Here is a 13,266-nt window from a genome sequence, read left to right as displayed (position 1 = left end):
AGAAACAAAAAGCCAGAAATGGCGCTGTGGCTCAAGTGGTAGAGTGCTAGCCTTGAGCTGAATTGCTGAGGGACAGCACCCAGGCCCAGAGTTCAGGACCCACGACTGGACCCCCCCCCAAAAAAAGAAAACTAACAATAGCAAATGCTTGCAGGGTTGTGGCCAAAAAGGAACTCTATTACACTGTTGATAAGAATGTAGACTTGTTTAACCACTTCACAAAGCAGTACAGAGGGTCCTCAAAATCTAAACATAGAACTACCCTATGACCAAGCAAGTCCACTTCTGGACATTTATCCAAAAGAGCACAAACAGGAATACACTAAAGCCACCACCACAGCCCAGATGTCCCTCAATGGACACATGGGTCAAGAAAATGTGATACACACACACACACACACACACACACACACAAAATGAAATTCTATTCATCCATCAGAAAGAACAAATATTGTACCATTCATAAAGAAATGGAAAGACTTGGAAAAAATTATATTAAGCAAAGTAAGCCAGACTCAGAGAAACATAGGTTGCATCGTTTCCCTCATTTGTGGTAGCTAGAATGTGTCTATAAATCTACAAGTTAACACACTGGGTGGCAAGCCAGGGTTTCATAATGAATTAACTGAAGTATAATAGATTCTATGAAGAACATAAATAGTATGATTCTTAAAAAAGACTAAGTCAAAGCCCAACAAAATGAGTACCAGGAAATGGGCATTTGCAAGACGGTAAGATGGGGCCAAGGGGTGAGGGGTAGAAGAATGAAGGGAGAAAGAATGCAGGCAAGAATTCATTGCATGTATCACAGAACTGAGAAATGCAGGCAAGAATGCATTGCATGTATCACAGAACTGAGAAATGTAAGGGAAGGGGTAGGTCAGAGAGAGGTGAAGATGTTGAAGTGTTGATATGTAAACTGATTTGTTAGATGGCAAAAATAATATTCAGTACATAACCTAAACTTAAGCAAGGGAAGGGGTGGGATGCGAGGGGTGGGTAAGGATTTGCAAAGGGGTAACCAATCAAGATGCACTGTATTCATAAACCACTTTGGTCAATAGCAACTCTTTGTACAACTACTTAAGATAAGAAAAATATTTTTTTAAAAAAAGAATGTTTGGAGAAAAAATGTTTGGAGAGGATATGGAAGAGGCCCTGTGCACCTCAGTGTACAGACAGGACTTTCAGCTTTCACGCAGTAAAGAACTGAATACAGCCCATGGGGAAGGCAGCTGTAGAAGGAGCTATTCTGAGTATGAGTGAGCTCAGAGGCACAATTGGCCCTTCTCAGGCTCCCCTGACAAAGCAGCCCACAAACCCCAGCGGAGAGCAAGGCTTCCTCTCCAAATATTATCATTGCATACCAAAACATCCCAAACTGGCAGTATTAAACAACAGTTACCTGATTCTTTCTCATGAGCCCAAAGGTGAGGTGTTTGAATATGACACTGTGAAAGGTTTAGCTCTGCCCCATGAGGTCTGAGGCCCTAGCTAGGAGGAATAAGAAGTCTGGGAATAATCCAAAGGCCTGGGTGCTAGAAACGAAACATCTCTTCCTCGCATGTGGGATGTGTGGCCAGACCATCCAAATGTGACCTCCAGTGATGATGCTCTTCTTATTCACAGCAACTGAGTCTACACAGAAAGCATACCAAGAAGAGCTCTTGGAGCATGAACTACCAAGAGAACTAAGGCACAGCTCACTTTGAAGGTATAGCTACTGAAACACAAAATAGTATTTCTGCCATATTCTATGGGTCAAAGCAATGTCCCACCACCCAAAATCAAGAGGAAGAGACATAGAATCAATTTCTAAATGGAAAGAACAAGAGGGAAAACAAAATTGTATTTTAAAGCCATCATGCATCTTACCCATTTTTGGCCTTGCTTCCTCAAAGATTGCAGGGCCTGGTGCAACACGTATGTAATTTTCTGTTGACATGGTGGTGCCCAGTATAAGCATGGCTAATTTCTAAGTACATGCAAGAAGCCCATTGGGTACACCAAAAAAATACTTGACGAGTACCTCACAGGAACTTAAGATCCTATGTGGACAGTAAGAACAAAAGCCAGAGAAACAAGTTTATTCTCGATAATAGAGCTCCATTTGTAAGCCCAGCTGGAAAGACAAGGGCACAGGGTAGAGGGAACATGAATTATAAATAAGAATGATAAGATAAAACAGAGCAATCAGGAAAGAAAACTCCAGGGGCTACACAAGACAAAAACTAAAGTACCTCTTCACGCAATACTACCCATTTTGGAGGGCTACAGCTTACACACTAGATGAGCTATTTCATTCTGTTGATATAAGGAAACAAACTGTGCTTTTCAAGCCAACTCTTTAAGCCAAGCTTGAGTCTTCTAAAAAGCATGACATGCATGATGTTCTTTGAAATGCCAGCCACAAATGCTCATGGAATTGTAGTCTTCATGTGCAGAGCAGACGTGAGAAAAAAGCTTGATGTCAGGAATTGACTTTTAACCAAATCCCCACATCTCTTCAAAACTAAAACCAACTATACAAAATGTATTTTCAAGCATATGAGCATTCTGAAAAATCAGAGATAATTTGGACCCAAAAGAAGGACAAGTGAGCCCCCATCTACAAAAGAGAAATATCTAGTCCCCTAATTTATGGAGAATGCAAATCATCAAAGCAGTGGTCCATTGGCATTGCCTGTTATTTCATCTAATTAAATGGTTATAGAGCTACAGAATGCCATGTCTCCTGCCAAGTGACCCTATTCCCACGACCTTCCCTACACAGCATTTGAGGAAATGGGATACTTAAAAGACATTGCATTTTCAGCCAAGAGAAAAATGTTTTTTTTAATTTGAAAAGAGGGGATAGGTGATAAAAGCATTTCCCTTGATTACTTTGTACCATGGAAGCTTCTTTGAAAACTAACCATGAAAAATTTAAGCACATCTATTAAAAAAATAAAAGGTCACCCTCATTGCTTTTTGTTGTCACTGCAGCTAAATTTTGCATGCAAAGTGTGCTGCTGATTTTTCAAACATCCAGAGCTCCGTACTTCCAACCTTGCTTTTGCTGCTTTAGTCTTAAGTCTTGAGCAACGGTAAGTCTCCTAAGTTTTCTTTGGACACTAGAGTGGGATCCTACGATTAAGTATTGGAGAATATGTGGGTGACTTCACAAGACGTTTTATCTCATCTACCCATGCAGTGCAAGGACAATAAATCTATGCAGGATACACCCTAAAAGAACCAACATAGTCTGATTGTTTTTTCTTTTCTTGTGCTTCATGATCCTTCTACTTTGTCATTTTTTGTAGTCACCTCTATATTTTTAAATAGTCTATTGAGTTATATTAAACATAATAGATATATATTTGTGTGTGACACATGTGATTACCACTTTGGTCAAAATATAGAATATTCTCACTGAGCACCAGTAGCTCACACCTGTAATCCTAGCTACCCAGGAGGCTGAGATCTGAGGATCACAATCAAAGCCATTCAGGGCAAGAAAGTCCATGAGAAACTTATCTCCAGTTAAGCAACCAAAAACAAACAAACAAACAAAAAAACAGAGGTGGGGCTGTAGCTCAAGTGGCAGATGTTAGCCTTGAACTAAAAAGCTCAGGAATAGCACTCAGACCATCAGTTTTAAGCCCCACATTAAAACATGGATGTATGTATGTGTGTGTATGTGGGGGAGGGGAAAGACAGACAAAAGATGGAGTAGAGAGACAGAAAGAGTGTTTTCAACATTCTACGAGACTCCTACATGCTTCCTTTGAGGGAACAGCTCCCTTCTAAAGTAATCACCGACTTCAACCACCGTAGATTAGTTCTGCCTGTTCATGAGCTTCATAAAAATGGGATCCCACTGTCTGAAAATGCAGCAGCTTGTTTGGGGATATTCTATTGTGACAGATCCATTCTATTGCTGAAAGTGCCAAAGTCATTTTCTCCAAGCTCTGTATTCTATCAAGCAGCCCCGTCTAGTTCTGTCAGAAAGTTCAGCCATCCAAGACTCCATGCAATGAGTCAATAAAGAAGATATATCAGGCCTTTAAGGTCCTGTGTTGGAGGAGATTTTAGGTCCTTTAGCATCTTCTAAATAGAACAAAATAATTATAATAATAATTATTATAAACTTTTCTTTGTTAAGTTGGCCTCTTTCAAACTTAGCTTTATGTATTTAATTAACAAATTTTATTATGTGCCAAGAATGTTTTAGGATCTAGAAACAGAGCTCCAAATAAAATAAACCTGGGATACACTATTCTTCTGAAGCAAACCTTCAAAGAAAATATCAGATGGTGATTAAAAGCTATGGAGAAAATTAAAATCAGACAATTCAATAACAAGGCCAGGAAAAGCTTCTCTAAGGAGAACCCAGAATGACAAGCAAGAGCCAGCTACAAGAGGATTGGAGAAAGTCTTTAGAAAGAAAGCATGGTCTTACCAGGTTGGACAACTAGATCAACACTCTTGAGACTAGAATGAATGTTACCTTCTTAAAGAATTAAAGGAAGAGGAGAGCTATGAGGCTACCATGTAGTGGGCAGTATAAAAGCAACAGGAGGTAAGAAAACAAGGAGGGAGGTAAGGACACTTTCTCTAATGGTGATAGGAAGCAATGGTAAGGAGCTATGGAAGTTGGCTTGAAAGTGACCAGGAGAAGCAGGGTACCAGCTAAGAGGTCATTTCCCTCAGTGATAGATGATGGTGTTCTTGTACTAAAATGATAGCAAAAGAGGCAGAAGAGCCGTCGGAATGCAATGATGCGAAGGGAGAATGGGCAGAATCTGATGTGACATTGTACTCAGCACATGTCTAGCTTTTTTCTGTGGATTTTTCAGGACAGCTCCCCCATACACACACACACACCCTCCACATCTGCTAGTTTGGTGGAGGAAAGATGAGAGAGTACAGGAAAAGAAAATCTGCCTCACAGTAATGATTCTCATTGGGCATGACAAGCACAGATCAGTTGCATATATACATTTTCATTTGATTCTCACAATTGTATTTTGGTTGGTTGACTGAGTGAGTGAGTGAGTGACTGACTGACTGACTGACTGAGTGATGTGGCAGGATTAGAGTTTGAAACCTGCTGGGCAGGACCTCTTCCATGTAAGTCATGCCCATTATTCTCCCAATAATTTTATGTGGAAAGGAGGGAGACATATTGTGCTAAGTTTTGCAAATTAAAAAAAACATTAAAACATTTAAATTAACCCTTTAAAGATGGCAATGGATTAACCCAAAGATGCACATGTATTAATTGTGAATCCAGGACTTGCACACATCGTTTGCAATCTTGCCCTCCACATTGATATTTTCTCTCATGATTATCAATGGTTTCACCACATGCTCGCTCTTTGCCAGACACTACGACACTGTAACAATTCATGTGTCACCTCTTCAAATCCTACAGTGTAGTATGTATACCATTATTGCTAACCTTATTCTGCAGACCTATAAATTTAGGACTCAGCGAGCTTTAAATCCTCTCTAAGCATCTACTGATATTAGATGCTAGAACTAGAATTTTAACCATGGCAAATTCACTTCAAAGCCTGTTTGCCCCGTCATAACACTATGCTATTATAGACAGAGTAAGTAAAATCTTTCTCCATTTTTCACCTCCAATGTAAAAGCATAAAATAATTTTAAACTCTAATACACACTCCGACCTTTAGCAACCCTGCAGTGGTAAATAAATATACAAAGATTCTGGACATTTTTATCTTCATCTGAGACATTAATTGAGGAGTCTACTTGTCAGTTTCTCTCTCTAACCTTTGAAAAACTGTCAGGATGTGAGATCCAATAGCCTGCCCATTTACCATTTCATCCCTAGCAGCATCTATCTATAACCACCAGTGTAATTAGAGATGTGTCATAATATCAGGGCTGTTGGCAGGGTTGAGTCTATCATTTGCTGAGAAAATACAAAACATCCATTACAGTGCTAGCACTATATAATTATTAACATTTCTTAAAGACAAAAGTTCAAATAGATGTATCAACTCACCAGATAAAAATCGTTAATTGTGAGATTTCCTTCAAGGTGCCTATCATCTATGATTTAACCAAAAATCACCATATCTTTTTTAAAAGTCAGATTTAGCTGAAGATCAGTGATATTTCTGCAATTCTAGCTATTCAGGGGGATGAGATCTGAGAATCAGGGTTCAAAGCTGGCCCAAGCAGGAAAGTCCATGAGACTCTGACCTCTAATTAACCAGAAGTGGAGGTATGGCTCAAATGGTAGAGCACCAACATTGAGTGAAAAAGTTAAAGGACAATGCTCAGACCCTGAGTTCAAGCCTCATGACCAGTACACGCACCCATATGCGCACGCACGTGCACTTACATACACACCCACACCCACACACATGCACACACATACATTCAGATTTAGAATGATTCCTGATTGAACATTTTTTATTTCATAAATCCTGAATCTACTATTTAAATGTATTCTATTAAATTATATATCATTTAGAGCTGGAAGAGATTACAGGGACTATGTAATCTAATTGCTCTGAGTAATAGACAGAGATGCTCAGTCCCACAAAGTTTACTCCATGTCCAGGGTCCCCCAGGGAGCTGATGATAAAGCCAAGGATTATAGCCCTGTCTGCTGACTCCCAGATGTGATGACATTTGCCATGTCTCTTTGTGTTTTACCTTCCTTAGTATATCAACTGTCTGCCTTTTGAATAAAGAAAGCTATTCAGAAATTTAGTCTACACTCATCTAGATAACCTTGTCTATAGACAGCCATGCAGCCATTTATATAAACAGATTTTCACAGCTGAGCAAACTCTCCAGATCAAGTTCAAATGGCACTGCTTCAGCTCCCTCAGTCAGAATGAGTCATACTGTCAGGTACTCTCACAGAGTACGGTTTGCTTCTCAATAGTCATCATGCTGAATTCTAATTCCTTTCTATTTAAACATCAGCCTCCTATATGCCTGAGTTTACCAAGACATAGATAGCCTTAATCCATCTTGAATACTCCAGTATCTTACATGAAATACCAGGCTAGTCTGCCTTCTGTCACTGCAATAAAATACCTGAAGTAAACAACTTACAGGAAAGAAGAGTTTATTTTCATTCATAGATTCCCAGATGTCAGTGTATAGTCACGTTGTCTGGAGGCCTATGGTGAGGAAGAACAGCAAGGCAGGGAGTGTACGAAGCAGGTGATCTGCTCATCTCATGGTGACCAGCCGAGGGCCCAGACCCCACTCTCTCTATCCAGGAGATGCCTTCCACTCGGCCTTATCTCCTTCAGGTCACAGAACTTTCCAACAGCACCACAGGCTGTCAGCCACACTTTTTGTTTGTGGCCTTTGAGGGACATTTCAGATCTAAACCACAACAGACACACTCTCGCCAAAAGATTTTAAGAAATTATGTATTGTTAATTTACTAATAATTAGAGATCAGTTTGTCTGTTTTCTAAACTTAGAGATCAGATGATCAAGGTTGGTGTCATTCAAGAAAAAATAATAACACAGTCTAAATAAATCATAAATAAAGCAAAATGAACAGTTGAGATTACTCTGTAGGAAATGAGGAATTATAGAAGTGTGGGTACAATCAGGAAATTTGGAAACAATAAACCATAATTAAATTCTGGCATCATATATTTATTTAACTGTGACAGAAGAATAATCATACAGATGTAAAGAAAATGCTATTTACATACCTTGGACTAGCTGGGTGTCAATGGCTCAATCCTAGCTACTCAAGAAGCTGAGATATGAGGATCCTGGTTCAAAGCCAACCCAGGAAGGAAAGCCTGTGAGATTCTTAACTCTTATTAGCCACCAAAATGCTGAAAATGGATCTGGGCTCAAGTGGTAGAGCACTAGCCGTGAGCAAAACAAAAAGCTCAGGGATAGTGCCCAGATCCTGAGTTCAAACCCCAGATGGGCATAAACCCAGAAATCAGTACATTGGACAAAAAAATTAGAGAGAATCTAAAGAAGGAAAATTTTGGAAGGGAACTCTCCTACTCAGTTTTGAGTTTTAGACTTTATCAAAGGTGTGGTTGATCTTTACTGCTTGGATAGGTCTACTGGGCAGCCTGGGGAAGATGGGGATTCTTCAAAAAACTGAAAATAGAATTACCACACTATTCAGCAATTTCAGTACTGGGCATATATCCAAAGGAGATTAAATATTTATTCCAAAAAGATGCTTTCACTCCTATATTTGCTGTGGAACTGTTTATCAGAGTTCAAATGCAGAGTCAATCCAGGTTCCAATCTACGTATAAATGAGCTAAAAATGGGTAAATATATAGAGTGAAGTATTATTCAACCATAAAAAAGAAACACATCCTGCCATTTAAATGAACAGAGAAGGATCAGTAGCAAATACATTAAGTAAAATAAGCCAGACAGAGAAAGAAAAATAATTTGTAGAAACTAAGAAGCCAATCTTATAGAACAAAATGGAATACTGGTCACTAGACACTGGGAAGGGTAAAATGAGAAAGAAGGGAAACAAGTCCAATAAGAGACACCAAAGAAAGCATGAACAAATCCTTTCTGTTTACTAATATTGTTTAAAACAATATTTCAAAATGACTAGAAAAAATAGTAAAATCCTCAGCACATAATAATGATTATTCTCTGAAGAGATAGAAATGCTTATTACCTAATTTGAGTACATATTATGTGCCACACTATATTCCATAAAGATGTACAAATATTACATCTCAGAAGAAAGGAAGAAAGAAAAAAAGAAAGAGAGAGGGAGAGAAGGAGGGAGGGGGGAAGGAAGGAAGGAAGGAAATAAGGAAAGAAGGAAGGAAATAAGGAAGAAAGGAAATAAGGAAGGAAGGAAATAAGGAAGGAAGGAAATGAAGGAAGGAAGGAAGGAAGGAAGGAAGGAAAGAAGGAAGGAAGGAAGGAAAGAAGGAAGGAAGGAAGGCAAAGAAAGAAAAAAAGAAAGTGAAATAAAGTGGAACAAGGGAATGACCTTGATCAGAAGTAACAGAACTAGAAACCAAATTATTCAAGCTTAAATTTAACAATAAAGACATTAAAAAGGTCCTATTGCCTTAAATTATCCTCCATCACTAGCCCCACACACACACCCTAAATCGGCCTTCACTTATTCAATAGAAAAGAATTGACTGTGTTGGATTGCAGGCAAGCATGGGAAGAATATTGCATTAAGTTATAACTTGCCCAATGAACATTACTGTGAACGCTTCTTCAAATGTCTTCCACATGGTCCGGAATGCAAGCATATGTTCAAAGGCATGGGGGCTGGGGATATGTCTGGCCCCCAGAAGCAAGGCTAGAGAACCCCAAGAAAGAGACTAGAAAAGCTAGCTTAACAAACATGGACAACTTTAGGGTTTATCCTGGAGCTGAATAGGAACATCCCCTAAAGAAAGAGCCTCACCAGTTCTTTCCTGCGGACCCCCAAGTGTCTGAATTTTCATCATTTTTATCCCTTGTACTAGGAAAAATATCCAAATCTGTCTAATTATCAGAATCACCTAGGGTGCTTGTTAAAAGCAGATATGCTTACGCTACCATCTCAAACTTACCAAGTTGCCTGCTACAAAGAAAAGCTCTGGGAATTCATAGGAAGTCCTGAGGTGGTTTTTATAATCAGGCTAAGTTTGGGAACTAGTAAAGTAATAAAATTCCTTAGCATAATACTCCTTAGGGGAGCTTGTATGGATAAACTGATTTCTGGGCCACAGAGTTTTTAGATAGAAAACACAGAAACGCTCAAGAGTGCCAGGGGTTGTATATCAACAGGGCCTTACTCATCTAACTCAAGACTCTCTCAAAAATGGAGAAGTGTTTATTTCTCCCAGCTCATAGGTCTAACTTTAACATCAAGATGTGGCAAGGTGTCTCTTAGATAAAAATCCCCCTAGCTTTGTCTATCCTTGAACTTGATATAAATAGATTAGTAATTTTCATATGCACTACTTGTCTAGCTTGTTTTGCTTACTATTGAGTGAATGAAATATTTCCACATGGTTGTGTGTGTAGATTTATTTTCAATACATACTTATTTTAGAATATTTAAAGATTTACTAAAATACTGAGAAACTAGAACAGAGACATACCATATACATTTTTCTTATTATTAGCATTGAATAGTAGTATGGTACATTTATCACAAATAATGAAAACAATATTGTCAAGATAGATTTCACTCCTTGGAGTACAAGCAGCTACCATCTTGCTAGTACTCACATGACCTCTTCTTGGTTCTCTGTGGAGACAGAACATTTGGTTTTCTCTAGGATACATAGACACAACTCATAAAATAATGAGGCCCTATACCCATCACTTCATCTAACCCTAATTCCCTGGCAAAGGCACCACCTCCTAACATCATTGTTCTTGGGATTGAGCTTCCATATATAAGAGGGACATGCTCAATCTGTAACAGTCAGATCTTTTAAAAATCCTGGTTAAATATGTATATGAAGGACAGCTAGGAAATAATAGCATGTGCCAATTGCCAGGTGATAAGTCATTAGGAAGCTGTCATTCAGTTGGAAGGAGCAAGGCTCCATGCAAGCAGAGGATAGAGAAAGTCAGGGAAGGGGGCCTCCATCCATAAAGACTGGCATAGAAGGAAAAGTCAGCAATGGAGCAGAGCTGCTCAAATTTCTTTGGACCAGACAGGCATGGCGCACATGTCTATAATCTCAGCACTCAAGAGGTGGAGGGGAGAGGATCATGAATTCTAAGCCTGCCTGGACTATATAGTGAGACTCTGTCTCAAAAAAAAAAAAAGGAAGGAAGGAAGGAAAGAAAGACGGAAGGAAACATGGATGGGGTTGGGACAAATAGGGAGAATTGTGATAGACGTAACATTGATCAAGTTCGTACTCAAACTGACATGCTGAATTGAAACTCATTTGTATAAGTACTTAAATAAATAATAATAAACATAAATATACAGTATTTATATTTGTATATTGATATTTGTAACAGGAGTCACCTGGAGTCCTGTTCCAAATTAGATTCTGATTTAACAGGCTTGAGACAGAGCCTGCGAATCTGCATTTCTAGTGCCTATAATAAGCAGAGCAGTGTGGGCAAACAGTTCAGGTAGTTCAGGGGTTTGCTGCCTCGAGAAGGTGATTTGGGTGGGAAGGCGGTCTTGATTGACATTTTGTTTTATTTTATTTATCTTTTTAAATTTTATTTTAGTATAAAGATACTGATTTTTAAAAATAGACTTTTCAACCTAAAATGTCAATGATAGAACACAACTGCAGGTGGCTAGCTTCAAAACTATTATCTAGAATAAAAGAGCTTCTGAAAGTCCATCCTTGAGCTCTATTGTGCCCAACATTTAAAAATACAACTTCAAACACAGTAAGTCAAATAAACATGATATCAGAAATTATTTCAAATGGCCATAGATCATACCAGGGGTTTCCAGATTCCTTATACATAATCTTTCAGAAGAAAACAACATTTTCATCATCTTCCCAGACTAGTCCTTGTCCAAAATGAACGCCAACTGTAGTTAAATAGTCCAGTCCCTAGAATTCAGTGAGGTTTTTGTCTAATAACTTAGTCATTTGGAAAACTGCCTATAAACTAAGAGGCAAATATCTTATCCTTCAAGGACCACAATAACTTAATAATTGGGACAAATGCTTATTAAAGGACTTCGTACAAGTTCTCAAACTTTAGAAGCTTGTTGGACACTATCACCTTTATTTCCCCTTGCTCCATGCATTTAGCATGATGATTGCTGTTTATACCAACAAATAGTAAGCACTCAGCTTCAAATATGTAGAACTCCATTGAACAGAATCTGGTACAATTTATTAAAGAACATATGCATTATCTTGGGCTAGTAGCTTATGTGGCATACAACAAACATTGAATCATCCTGGACTTGCCTTGAAACTGGATATTTCTTTTTTTCCTTTCTCTTTCTTCCTTTCTTTCTTTCTCTCTCTCTCTGTGTATGTGTGTGTGTATGTACACTCCACAGCTCTGCTTTCAGCTTTTTTGGGAGATAATTGACTACTAGAGTCTCATAGACTTTCCTGCTAACTTTGAACCAGAAGCCTCAGATTTTGCCCCCAGATTAGCTAAGATTATAGGTGTGAAACACGGGTGCCCATCTCAAACCTGGACATTTCTTCAGTACCCCAGAACTGTGGCTGATACCCTTCACAGCCTGCTAATGGACACCAAAGGCAAAATAAAAAATCAAAAGAAAAAAAAAGAGAAGAAAAGAAAAGCTAGAGCCAGATGCTGGTAGCTCAGGCCTGTAATTGTAGCTACTCAGGAGGCTAAGATATGAGGGTAGAAATTCAAAGCCAGCCCAGGAAGGAAAGACCTGAGAGATTCTTATCTCCAATTAACCACAAAAAGCTGGAAGTGCTGCTGTGGTTCAAGTAATAGAGCCCTAACCTTGAGCAAAAGAGCTCAAGAACAGTGCCCAGGCCCTGAGTTCAAGCCCCAATCCAGCAAAAGAGAGAGAGAAACAGGAGTGTCGGCAAGAAATAGTTACAAATAATGTGACAAAATTTCACTTACATATAAAAGAACCATTAGTTATTCTCTGACTCTTTAGTACAAAAGCATATTCTTCTTAATGTTAGAATTTTTAATAAAATGTTATGATCTTTCGAAGGAAGACTGTGTTTCCATTGAAAATTGTGTTTCTATTATTTCCCCAATAACAACACTTCACTTTCCCACCAAAAAAAGCAGGGGGAGGGGGAAGACTTGTCATCTTGATGACTTGTCATCAACAATTAGTATTGTTCTTTTATTTTCTTACATTCACCTTCTATTTCCTTGGCATTAGATTTCACATTGAAACATAAGGTATAATTTCAAACATCCAAGCATCACCAAAAAGGGAATCTTGATTGATTCAAAGTTTTACTTCATGTACCTACAATTTCCCAGTAGTCCTATTTCTCAATCAGAATTTGAATCATCTTTACCACACATATTCCCCCTGAACTCAGACTTAATGACTCAGTAGCTTCAGAAAGAGAATTAACAGCTGCAGCTCGTCCCGCGGTGCTATTCTGTAATGACAATGTTATACCACATTAGCAATTGTGACATTAATAAAAAGAAGCCCATAAGATCAACCAAAGACAGCTGACTTTAGTCAAATGTAGGTCAGGCTTTGTTTGCGCAGAAGCTGCTAATAAATTCCCAGGTAAGTGTTCTCAAGTGCCACACATATATGTCAGGAGCATAATTTCAGCCTCACTAAATGATTCACATTTTTAAGTTTCT

Source organism: Dipodomys ordii, unplaced genomic scaffold (assembly GCF_000151885.1).
Source record: "Dipodomys ordii isolate 6190 unplaced genomic scaffold, Dord_2.0 Scaffold12, whole genome shotgun sequence".
Taxonomy (NCBI): domain Eukaryota; kingdom Metazoa; phylum Chordata; class Mammalia; order Rodentia; family Heteromyidae; genus Dipodomys; species Dipodomys ordii.
The sequence above is the reverse complement of the archived record's forward strand: the minus strand, read 5'-3'. Positions refer to the sequence as shown.